The sequence below is a fragment of the Dipodomys merriami genome, unplaced genomic scaffold, assembly GCF_024711535.1.
Source record: "Dipodomys merriami isolate MVZ:Mamm:240054 unplaced genomic scaffold, mDipMer1.0.p SCAF_1153, whole genome shotgun sequence".
Lineage (NCBI taxonomy): Eukaryota > Metazoa > Chordata > Mammalia > Rodentia > Heteromyidae > Dipodomys > Dipodomys merriami.
The window spans coordinates 34,895-47,553 of NW_027202442.1; positions in this window are offsets into that span (position 1 = coordinate 34,895).

Here is a 12,659-nt window from a genome sequence, read left to right on the forward strand (position 1 = left end):
CCAGTCTTTGTTTCCTTCTGTCCGGGGGTTTATAGGCCATGGGAATTTTCTTTATCAACTCCAAGTCTTCTTGGGAGTACTGAGGCTCAGGAGGCAAAGCTCATGGCTTTGGGTCTACTAGAGTCAGTACTTCCACTCTTGGCTGGAGGGCCGCCTCCTTAGTTGCCTGATTGGCCAAGGTATTTCCTTTGGTTATAGAATCAGTTCCCTTTTGATGGTCAGGGCAGTGCATAATGGCAATATTTGCTGGTTCCCTTAAGGCCCAGATGAGGCTTAAAATTTCTCGTTTGTTTTTAATAGTCTTTCCCTCAGGTGTCAGTAGCCCCCCCTCTTGGTAAATGGCTCCATGTACATGGATGGGGGCAAAAGCATACTGACTGTCCGTGTACATGTTTAGTCTCTTTCCTTTTCCCATTTTTAGGGATTTTGTTAGTGCCACTACTTTTGGTTTTTGTGCAGACGTTCCCTGGGTGAGTGCTTCTGCCCACACTATCTCAGTGTCCATGGTGACTGCTGAACCCGAGTACCTTTTTCCATCTTGAATGAAATTGTTGAGGTATGAGAACCAGGTATGTTCAACATGTGATAGTGTCAAGTCCAACAAATCTGGTCTCTTTTCCTTGGCTCAGTCTCTCTTTTCATGCTCAATTACACGTTCTCTGTCCTTCCTTTCCTGTCTTTGCTCCTCTTTCTCTCTCTTATTGTAAACCTTTTCTGCCACGGCTACTAGATCCCTAATAGACTTGTCACCAAGTCTGTCTAGAGCCTGCAACTTTTGCTTTATGTCTGGTGCAGCTTGATTTATATAGTCAAACATAATCATCTGGGCCAACTTCTGGGTCTCAAGATCATATGGAGTATATTGACTAAAAGCTTCCATGAGCCACTCAAGATATGCTGTCGGACTTTCACTTCCTCTCTGTCTAACATAAACTTTGGCCAAATTAGTTGGTCGGCGAGCCACCGCATTGAGACCTGTCAACAGAGCCTGGTGATAGACAAGGAGTCACTCCCTACCTTCAACCGCATTGTAGTCCCATGTTGGTCGGATCTCAGGAAAATGGGCAGCAATCAGGGCAGGATCCGTGATGGGTGCTCCTGTGGGGCCACCTCTTGGATACGGTCTCTCTCTTCGGTGGTAAAAAGGACCTGTTAAAGCTGACTATAATCATCCCAAGTGGGCTGATGAGTAAAGAGAATAGTTTTAAGCAAACAAATTAAATCCTGGGGTTTCTCAGAAAAGGGGGCATTTTGGGTGCACCAATTGTATAGATCACTGGTAGAAAATGGCCAATATTGGAGTTTCTGTTCACCATCCACATCCACAGGTCCTATGGCGAGTATGGAAACAACAGCTGCACTAGAAGGGGGGCTGATCCCATGGTGTCATCGAGTGACTGGCCCCTCAGAAACTTTAAGGGCAGGTGCCAAGTGTTCTATAGCTCCCTCCTCCTCTTGATCATTCTCAGATTCTGCAAAAGGAACCTGGGAAGGGGAATATGGAGGAAGAAACATTTCTTCTTCCAAGTTATTTCCCTGAAAAAACCAGGGGGTACCTTTTCTTTTCCTCTTTTCTTTTTGTATGTCTAGGGGGATAGATGGAGTGGTGCCCATTGTTTCCATTCCCATCAGTCATTTAGTCCAAAAACAATAAACAGTACAAACAAGACACACGCAGGCCTGACAGTTACAAAAAAAAAAAAAGCTTACTAAGTGGAGATTCCCGGAATTGGTCTGCTGACTCCTGTCATGGCAGGGTTCCATACCCATGCCCCACAGCAGAAGGAGCAGACCCACAGCGGGCCAGTTGGGCCTCAGTTAGGAGGCCCTATTGGTCAGTTCTGGCCCAACACCGAACAGACCCCTGCCCCACAATTCACACAGTGGGGTTCCAAGGACCCCCACCCCACACGGCATGGTTCCAAGGACCCCTGCTCCACACGGCAGGGTTACCCTCGCCCCACAAGAGGATCTGGGACGTCTCCCAGTTCCTCCAGGGTTGTTGTGCAAGCACGTCCATTTTGACAACCCTTTACGAATCGGAGCGGCCATCCTCACAAGGGAAATGAAAGTAAAACAGACAAATGACAGGACAAGAAAAATTAACAAGGACAGCACTGTTTTACCTTTGGAGTCTGACGTCTGGGGGGTCTTTGTGGGGATCCCGGACAAGCCCCCACTAATATGTTAAGCCAAGGTCACAGGACCCCCCACCAAGAAGGTCACCGAGACTCAGACTCGACAGCTGTTTTGTTTAAATGGGCTGCAGCTCGGGCCTTGTCCTACACTCTGACACAGCAGAGCCCAGGAGGAGAGCCTGGAGCTAAGGATTGGCAGGTCTTATAAAGGCACACAACCAGGTGGTTTAGCACCACGTGTTGCTCTGCTCTGAAACAAGCAACAAATGGTCACTGGCTCAAGTACTTTAACCCTTCAGTAGGAACCAGGAATAAATAATAAGCTCTCTTCTTCTAGGTGGGCCTTCAGAGCCATGCACAGAGGTAAGCCAGCCTTTTCTTGACAGGGAGAAAAATGTTCCAAATTTTAAAGCAACTACAGAAATTAGGTACAGTGTTTTTGAATGTTTAGTCATTTGAAGGAACATGGTGCTGGGGAAGGATGGGAAAAGACAATGTATAAGGATTTTTTCATATATAAATAATTTGAAAATTTTCTGGTAGAATTCTCTCTGAATTTTGTGAAACTGACCCCCACAACAGAGTGTTCTCAAATTCCAGGCTATCTGACAGTTTCTTAGTTAACTTGCTACTTTTATATATAGTCCGTTCTTAGGGATGTTAGTGAGAAGCATTAGCCTTTAAATCCAGAGACTCTGAGTACAGCAGATGACCTTCTGTACGTGGGCAGGGCTCATCTAAGAGTGAATGCCCAAACAGAACAGACTGACCTCTGACATCCCTGAGAAAGCCTGCAGATGATTTTAATGGTGGATTTTTGTGGTCGTTTGTGATTTTTATTGTAATTGCTTTTTTTTTTTTTAGCAGTAATGAGATTTGAACTTAAGGATTTGTACTGACTGGGCAGACACTCTACTCTTTCTTGAGACATGCCCCCAGATTTTAGCATTTTTAAAGAATACATCTTTGCTTTTTCCCACAGACCAGTCTAGACTTTAGCCCTCCTATTTATATTTCCCACATAGGTGGAGTAGCAGTGATATACCACCTTGCCAGATGTTGAGTTTGGGCTTTGTGCATTTTGTTTGGGCTGACTACTAACCATAATCCTCCAGTCACTGCCTCCCAATGCTGAGATTATAGAGATGAGCACAAACAGACTTTTTTCTCCCTATCAGCACTTCCCTGGGTCTCCAACCTGTCATCCTCCCCTGTAACTCCACAATAATGTGTCAATCCCTTAACATCAACCCTACCCTATTTAATATGTTGTGTATATGTATTTTGTGTGTGTACACACACACATGCATGTGCATGCACACATCAATTATTGGTCATGTTTCTCAGAGGAATTCTAGTGCAAATGGTTGAAGTCATTTCACCCTTTAATCACATGTAAACTAATGTACCAGCCTGACAGTAGAGATGGTATTGCCAACATTCTAAAAACACAAGAGAACTCTAGTTGTTTCTGAGTTTACAACATTGAAATACTATTCAGTAGAACAGGCCACTTTCTAAAGTCTCAGATGCACAGCTAGACTGTCATATTTTAACTCAAGGTAGTGGTTATTAGGGTAAACACATATGAAAATGTTTCCAGATACATTTGAAAATTAAACAATCTGCCTAATATATCAGTAAACTTTATTAATGAAATGAGAATGTACTCCCCATATTCTCTCAGGAGACAGCTGATACATTATTCTTTAGGCCAACACACACACACACACATACACACACACACACACACACACATCCATATACACATTCATACATACACAAATCCATGTACACAGAACCAAATGTAGTCTGCCTGTGGCTTTCTGTAACTCCCTACAAAGGCAGGGCCGCTCTACCCTAATGCAGGCTCATGGGAAATTAATCAGCTCCTTCTCCAGGTCAGCAGGTGAGAGACACAAATGCAGAAACAACACTCTTCTGTGTTTTGTCAGGCATGTTACTGAGTCTCTCCATGTCACAGCCCCACAATGCAGGGATATGAATACCACCAACTGCTCTGTTGTTGGGAGCCGACAATAAAGTTTAAAGGTCATCTTGACCCCAGTGCTCCATGTGGGGCATGTATAAGAAACTGGCTTACTTAAAAAACACCACGTGCCTGGGATTGCTTTGCTATGTCTGCAGAGTTTGTTTTACTTTCTACCAGTTGACCTTATCTTGTTTTTACTACACTGTTTTTACTGACATTTTCCTTGTTTTCTGGACTATTGTAATCTTATATTACCTCTTGACTTCTAATAGTATATATTAGGGAAAGTTAAAAATAAACGGTGCTGCATTCTTGAGCTGCAGACATCCCGACCCCATCCTTTGTCTTACGTCTTTATTTTTCCGTATCCTCGCCCCCTAATTCAGGATTGCCTTTCGTTGCTGACAGGCTTGGGCAAATGTCACCCGAACAGGGACCTGAAAACCTGGGATCATGGCAGAAGACCCCTCTAAGTTAAGAGGATGTCCAAAAATAGAGAGCAAGGGAGAGTATAGTCAGGAGCAAGAAATTATGGGGCAAGGTAACAGCTGCACACTATATGTGCAGGCTCTCAAGGGTGTGCTTCACGCTAAAGGAGTGAAAGTTAGACAGAGTCAGTTAGAATGTTTCTTTCACTTTGTTGAGGAAGTATACCCAAGGTTCCCAGAGAAAGGAACCATTAGTTTAGAAACTTAGCAAAAAAAAAATGGAAAAAAAGGATTCAGGGACACTATGATGCAAATGGCCTGTAAGTTGAAATATTGCTGCTTTGTAATTGTCTGGTATCTGTGTAGCCTGCAGGTTCTGTATTGGGGTTGGCAAGCGGTCTTGGCAGACAAAGTATACGACAGCCAACTGGGCCGGTGGGAGCTATCCCCTGGATCACCATCAGGGTAAACTATCCACTAGTGCGGGCATTTGGGCACTTCTGTAGTCCGGTACTCTCTGTCTGACAGTCTACAACGTGCATGCTGTAAATGTGTTTTGTCTCAATGTTTGTGTGTATGTATTCTGGAATTCTTGGAATGTTTCTTCTCTGAGATGCATCCTAACGCGAGAGCCCGGAGGAGACTGGATAACACCCTTTTAATATCTGTTTCAACACCCTCTTAATATCTGTTTATCTCTAGCTCCTTCTTTTATATTTACACTTTAAACTGACCCCCGTTTCTACCCTTCACTGCCACCTCCTCCACCCTCTCTGGATACAGATGTGGGAGGGTAGGGGATGAGAAACCTGCAGGATCTAACAATAACTTAAAAAGGCCATCAGGGAGAACTCGCAGCCAGAGGAAACTGCTACTGAACACCTGCAAGTGACACCAGCAAGATCTTAGCCTAGGGCCTTGGCCCAGGGGGTCTGAGTATGGGGGAGAACCTGTCAGTCTGAGGGGACAGCCGCTAGGGACTTCTTTCCCTTGCCCCAAGATGACTGGGAGTTCTCCTCCACCTTAGAAGGCCCTGGGTCAAGGTTTGCAAGAATCTAAAAGAAAAAAATTCTTCAGAGGTGAGTAGAGGGGGTTCAAGTCCCCTGGTAAGTGGATTTGAGTCCCAATTGTCAACGGGAGTGAGATGTCGCCCCATTAACTGAGACCTGATTTTGTCTTTGTGGCCACTTGTTTGTCGTGTTTACTTCGGTGTGTTTTCTGTCCTATGTTTTCTAAGGTAGGGATAAATTGGGGGCCCATTAGCCCCAAACTCAGCCTTTGGTGTTGTCTTGTCTAGTTCTGTTTTAGAATTGGCATCAGTTTTAAATGAACGTACAACTGATTTTGACTTTTTTTTAATTTTGATTTTTAATTTTTGTGAAGATAGTGTACAGAGGAGTTACAATTACATGGGCAAGATAATGAGTACATTTCTTATCAAGTACTGCAGCCTCGTCCTTTGTGTACCCTTCACATCCCTTTGCAGCCTCCCCCACCGCACCCCCACCCAACCCTCCCCCCCAACACCAAAGTTGTAAAGTTCATTTTCGACATGAAAAATTGTACTTCTCATCCTTGCAACAGGTCCATCTGTATCCTTAAATGACTTGTTTTTCCCCATCTCCTCCACAAATTATACCGACATCAAATATAGTGAAAGCAGGGGTTATACTGTGGGGGAGGGACATACAAAGCAATGAAGGAATAATCTTATAAATAAATGCGTTAGAAACAAATGCATGAAAGAAAAAAAACATTAAAATACATATTTAAGGGTTCATTATCCTAACATCATATTATCTGACTTTTTCTGCTTGACTCATACATATACTAGATATTGCAAATAAGGGAAACCATGGGGCCCATGTTTCTTTGGCCTTGGCTTACTTCACTTAATATATTTTTTTCCAAGTCTTTCCATTTCCTAACAAATGGGGCAATGTCATTCTTTCTGATGGAGGCATAGAATTCCATTGTGTATATATACCACATTTTCTTGATCCATTCCTCTACTGAGGGGCATCTGGATTGGTGCCATATCTTAGCTATGGTAAATAATGCTGCAATAAACATTGTTGTGCTGGAAGTTTAGTGTGGTCTTGTTTGTAAACATTTGGGTAAATGCCCAAAAGTGGGATTGCTGAGTCATAGGGGAACTCTATGTGAAGACATTTGAGGAACCTCCAAACTGCTTTCCAAAGTGGTTGAACAAGTTTACACTCCCACCAACAATGAAGTAAGGTTCCCTTCTGTCCACATCCTCTCCAGCATCTGTTGTTGTTAGAGTTCTTGATTTTTGCCATTCTAACTGGTCTGAGGTGGTATCTCAATGTTGTTTTGATTGGCATTTCTTTTATGCCTAGGAAGGTTGAGCATTTTTTCATGTGTGTATTGGCTATCCTTCTTTCTTCTTCAGAGAAGTTTCTCTTTAAGTCTTTAGCCCACTTATTTATTGGGCAGTTGTTTCTTTGAGGATTTGTTGTAGGGGGATTTAATTTTTTGAGTTCCAAGTATATTTTAGATATGAGACCCTTGTCTGTTGTATGGCTAGTGAAGATCTTGTCCCAATCCGTGGGCTTTCTATTGATCTTGCTAGCTATGTCGTTTGCCATGCAGAAGCTCTGCATCTTCATGCAATCCCATTTGTCCAACCTTTCTTTGATTTGTTGTGTTTCCTGGTCTGTATTAAGAAAATTTCGGCCAGCGCCAAGGAGACCTATGGTTTCTCTTACTCCATCCTGTAATGTTTTCAGTGCCTGCTTTGACTCCGAGGTCTTTGATCCATTTGGAATCGATTCTGTTGCAGGGTGATATATAAGGATCTAGCTTTTATTTTCTACAAGTAGTTAACCAATTTTGCCAGCACCATTTACTGTCTTTCTTCCATTCTATTTTTTAGCTCCCTTATCGAAGATTAGATGGCTATAAGTCTGTAGGTTCATTTCTGCGTTTTCAATTCTATTCCATTGGTCCTGAGGTCTGTTCTTATGCCAGTACTAAGCTGTTTTGATTGATTTTGATTTTTGCACGCTTTAAGATCTGTGTGTGTTTGTGAATATGTTCAAGATAAAAATTATCAGCATGCTGTAACAATTGGGTGAGTTTAAAATTCAAAGGGTTATGTGGTTTGGACATTATCAAATATTTTAAAGATTTTCACATTGTTTTAAATGACTTTTCAAGGATTCTTTAACTTAAAAATTTAAAAATCTGGTATTTTAAAATGCATAAGGCTGTTTACACTGTAATCAAGTTATCTGGCTTAACAAAAATGCATTGGATGTTTGGAGTTTATTTCCCTTGGCTAAAATTTGGGGATAAATAATAGTAGTTTAAATATAAGTTTGTTTAACACTGTCAAAAACATTACCTGTTCTGTCTGTCTAAAACTATTTTTTTTTCATTCAAAAACCAAGAGATAAGAAAAGGAAAAACTTAAACTCCAACAAAAGACCCATGTTTAGGGGTAAGAGGTAAACATTCAAAAGTGCAGTTGAGCTGGTCACACATGGTGGGACGGGCCATGGGAGGATTCCACACATCGTAAAAGAGGACAAGCTGGCACAAACGCAGTTCATTTTACCCTAAAGAGTGAGATTAGGTGCGTTCCCATTCCACAGACGGGCCAAGTGGCCCATCTTTATTCTGTCCTTTTTCTCTACAGATAAATACCAGAAACATGATGGTAAAAATTAGTGATGTGATGATCTGATTAGTATTGCTAAAACTGACCCCTTGGACTTAAAAAGAGGGTTAAAAATGTATTTGTGTAATGTGACTTCCTTTCAATGATGTTCTACAATTAGGATATGTTTTTAAAAGTCATAAAGGTGTTAAGTTTAGCTTCTTTGTACAGTGATGGTGATTGTAATTCTTACATTAAGAAAAAATTGTCATTTCAGTTTAAAAGTTTGAATGTGTATGTGTTTTAAAAGAAGCAGCCAAGAGACAATGAGTGACACTTGGCCTAGAGATTTTAAGGGATTTTTTAATGTAAGTAAAAACTCAAATATAAAATAATTAAAGAAATTAGTAGGTGGCTTAAATATTAGAAATGGATTTCTGGATATAAAGTTTAAAAGTAAATTGTTCTTAACATTTGTCTTAAAATGGAAAAAATAGGATTACCAAATTAATTGCTATTCCAGTTCGCTCTTATGTGTTTTTTAAGTTTCCAGCAAGCCCAGGGCAAAGCACAGAGTATTCTTACAAGTTTGTCAGATATAACTTTGGCTCTTAATAAGTTTCAGGTAAGAGCATGCTTAAAAGCTACTTCTATGTTGACCACCTTGTTGCTTTTAATTGTAGTAAAGTGGCCTTTTATAAGACTCATTGATCTACAAAGTAGTTCAAAGCCAGCCTCGGCAAAAATAGGTCCTTGTGAGACTGTAACCTCTACTCAGCCAGCAGAGTGCTGAAAGAGCTAGCAGAGTTGCTTTGGGACTCAAAGAAACAGAGTGCTAGCCTTGAGCTGTAGAGCTGAGAGACAGCACTCAGGCCCCGAGTTCAAGTCCAGTGACCAGCTAAGGGAAATGCAGAAGAGGCATTTATTCCAATATAGAGAAGACATTCCTGGGACAAGAGCAATGGAGGAACATCCAGAGGCAGTAAGCCACTGCTTGGATGGCAAAAATGTCAGATCTTAGAATCATGTGTGCATGGCCCTTCAAAAATTGGTCAAAGCCAGGAGGTCATGGAAAGATAGTTTGTAAGCATGCCTAATGTCCATGACTATCTACCTTGTAGGGACAGAAACTTGTTAGTAATCTGTGATAGTACTAAAAAGCTAAAGTTATAAAATGTGGGGGATGGTTTAAATCCCAACTCCTATATGTGCCAAAAGCCCTAATTGGCAGTAACTTTTTTAAAAAAATTTATTTTATTTTATTTTATTTGTGAACATACTGTACAGAGGGGTTACAATTACATGGGCAGGATAATGCGTACATTTCTTACCAAGCATTGCAGCCTCCTCCTTTTGTTTACCCTTCACGTCCCTTCCCAGCCTCCCCCATCCCCCCCAATCCCAATCCTGCTCCTTCCCCCCCTTCCCCCCCCACCGACGTTGTAAAGTTCGTTTTGGACATGACAACTTGTACTTCTCATTGTTGCAACAGGTCCACTTGTATCCTTAAACAACTGGTTGTTCCCCATCTTGTCCTCAAGTTATACTGACATCAAGTATAGTGAAAGCAGAGGTTATACTGTGGGAGAGGGACATACAAAGCAACAAAGAGATAATCTTATAAATGTGTTAGAAACATATGCATGAAAGAAAAAAAACATTAAAATACATATCTAAGGGTTCATTTTCCTAACATCACATTATCTGACCTTTTCTGCTTGACTCATACATATACTAGATATTGCAAATAAGGTAAACCGTGGGACCTATGCTTCTTTGGGCCTGGCTTACATCACTTAATATAATTTTTTCCAAGTTTTTCCATTTCCTAACAAATGGGGCAATGTCATTCTTTCTGATGGAGGCATAGAATTCCATTGTGCATATATACCACAATTTCTTGATCCATTCATCTACTGAGGGGCATCTGGGTTGGTTCCATATCTTAGCTATGGTAAATAATGCTGCAATAAACATTGTTGTGCTGGTAGTTTTAGTGTGGTCTTGTTTGTAAACATTTGGGTAAATGCCCAAAAGTGGGATTGCTGGGTCATAGGGGAGTTCTATGTGAAGTCTTTTGAGGAATCTCCATACTGCTTTCCAAAGTGGTTGAACAAGTTTACATTCCCACCAACAATGAAGTAAGGTTCCTTTCTGTCCACATCCCCTCCAGCATCTGTTGTTGTTAGAGTTCTTGATTATAGCCATTCTAACTGGGGTGAGGTGGTATCTCAATGTTGTTTTGATTTGCATTTCTTTTATGGCTAGGGATGTTGAACATTTCTTCATGTGTCTATTGGCCATCCTTCTTTCTTCTTCAGAGTAGTTTCTGTTTAAGTCTTTCACCCACTTATTTATTGGGCAGTTGTTTCTTTGAGGATTTGTTGTTGGGGGGTTTAATTTTTTGAGTTCCAAGTATATTTTAAATATGAGACCCTTTTCCGTTGTATGGCTAGTAAAGATCTTCTCCCAATCCGTGGGCTTTCTATTGATCTTGCTAGCTATGTCATTTGCCCTGCAGAAGCTCTGCAATCTTATGCAATTCCATTTGTCCAACCTTTCTTTGATTTGTTGTGTTTCCGGGTCTCTATTAAGAAAATTTCGGCCTGAGCCAAGGAGACCTAGGGTTTCTCCTATTCCATCCTGTAATGTTTTCAGTGTGTGTGCTTTGACTTCAAGGTCTTTGATCCATTTGGAGTTGATTCTGGTGCAGGATGATATATAAGGATCTAGCTTTAGATTTCTAAATGTAGTTAACCAATTTTGCCAGCACCATTTACTGAAGAGGCTGTCTTTGTTCCATTCTATTGTTTTAGCTCCCTTATCGAAGATTAGATGGCTATAGGTCTGTAGGTTCATTTCTGGGTTTTCAATTCTATTCCATTTGTCCTGAGGTCTGTTCTTATGCCAATACCAAGCTGTTTTGATTACTATGGCTTTATAGTATAGTGTGAAATTTGGTATTGATATTCCTCCAGCAGTGTTCTTTCCGTTGAGGAGTGTATTTGCTATTCTGGGTCATTTATTGTTCCATATGAATTTTTGGATTGCCTCTTCTATTTCCTTGAAGAATGAGGTTGGAATTTTGATAGGTATAGCGTTGAATTTTTAGATAGCCTTGGGAAGTATTGCCATTTTCACGATGTTAATCTTGCCAATCCAGGAGCATGGGAGGTTTTGCCATTTTTTAAGTTCTGTGTTGATTTCCTTTTTCAAGATTTTAAACTTTTCATCATAGAGGTCCTTCACTTCTTTGGTTAAGTTAATTCCTAGGTATTTTATTTTCTGTGGGGCTATTACAAATGGAGTTGCTTTCCTAATTTCAGCCACACTTTTCTCATTGTTGGCATACAGAAAAGCCATTGATTTTGGGGGGTTAATTTTATAACCTGCTACTTTGCCAAAGTTTTGAATCAGCTTGAGTAGTTTGGGAGTGGAGTCTATTGGATTCTTTAAGTACAGGATCATGTCATCTGCAAAGAGGGAGAGTTTTATTTCTTCTTTCCCTATTTGGATCCCCTTTATGTCTGCATCTTGTCTTATTGCTGTAGCTAGGCATTCTAATACTAGATTGAAGAGAAGTGGAGAGAGTGGGCATCCTTGTCTTGTTCCTGAGTTAAGAGGAAATGGCTTTAGTTTTTCACCATTCAGTATAATGCTGGCTGTAGGTTTGTCATATATAGCCTTTATTGTATTGAGGAATGTTCCATGGATTCCTAATTTTTCCAAAACCTTCATCATGACGGGGTGTTGGATCTTGTCGAATGCTTTTTATGCATCTATTGAGATAACCATGTGGTTCTTATTCTTGCTCCTGTTGATGTGCTGAATAATATTAATTGATTTGCGTATATTGAACCAGCTTTGCATCCCTGAAATGAATCCTGTTTGATCGTGGTATATGATTTTTTGGATGAATTGTGGAAGTCGATTGGCCAAAATTTTGTTGAGAAGTTTTGCATCAATGTTCATCAAAGAAATGGGTCTATAGTTCTCTTTCTTTGATGAGTCCCTGCCTGGTTTTGGGATGAGGGTTATGATGGCTTCATAGAATGTGTTCGGTAATGAGCTTTCTCTTTCAATTTCATTGAAGAGTTGGAGGAGTATTGGTGTGAGCTCTGCTTTGAAGGCTTTGTAAAATTCCTCTGTAAAACCATCTGGTCCTGGACTTTTCTTAGCTTGGAGGTCTCTTATTGCTGTTTCTATTTCAGTGCTTGATATGGGCCTGGTAAGATAGTTTAACTCATCTTGGTTTAGTTTTGGCATGTCAATATTTGCTAGGAAGAGGTCCATTTCTGTCAAGTTCTCAAACTTATTAGCATAAAGTTTTGAAAGTATTCCCTTATAATGTTCTGAATCTTGGTTGTTTCCGTGGTGATGTTTCCATTCTCATCTCTGAGTTTATTAATTTGGGTGTGTTCTCTTCTTTTTCTTATAAGATTTGCTAAGGGTCTGTCAATTTTGTTAATTTTTTT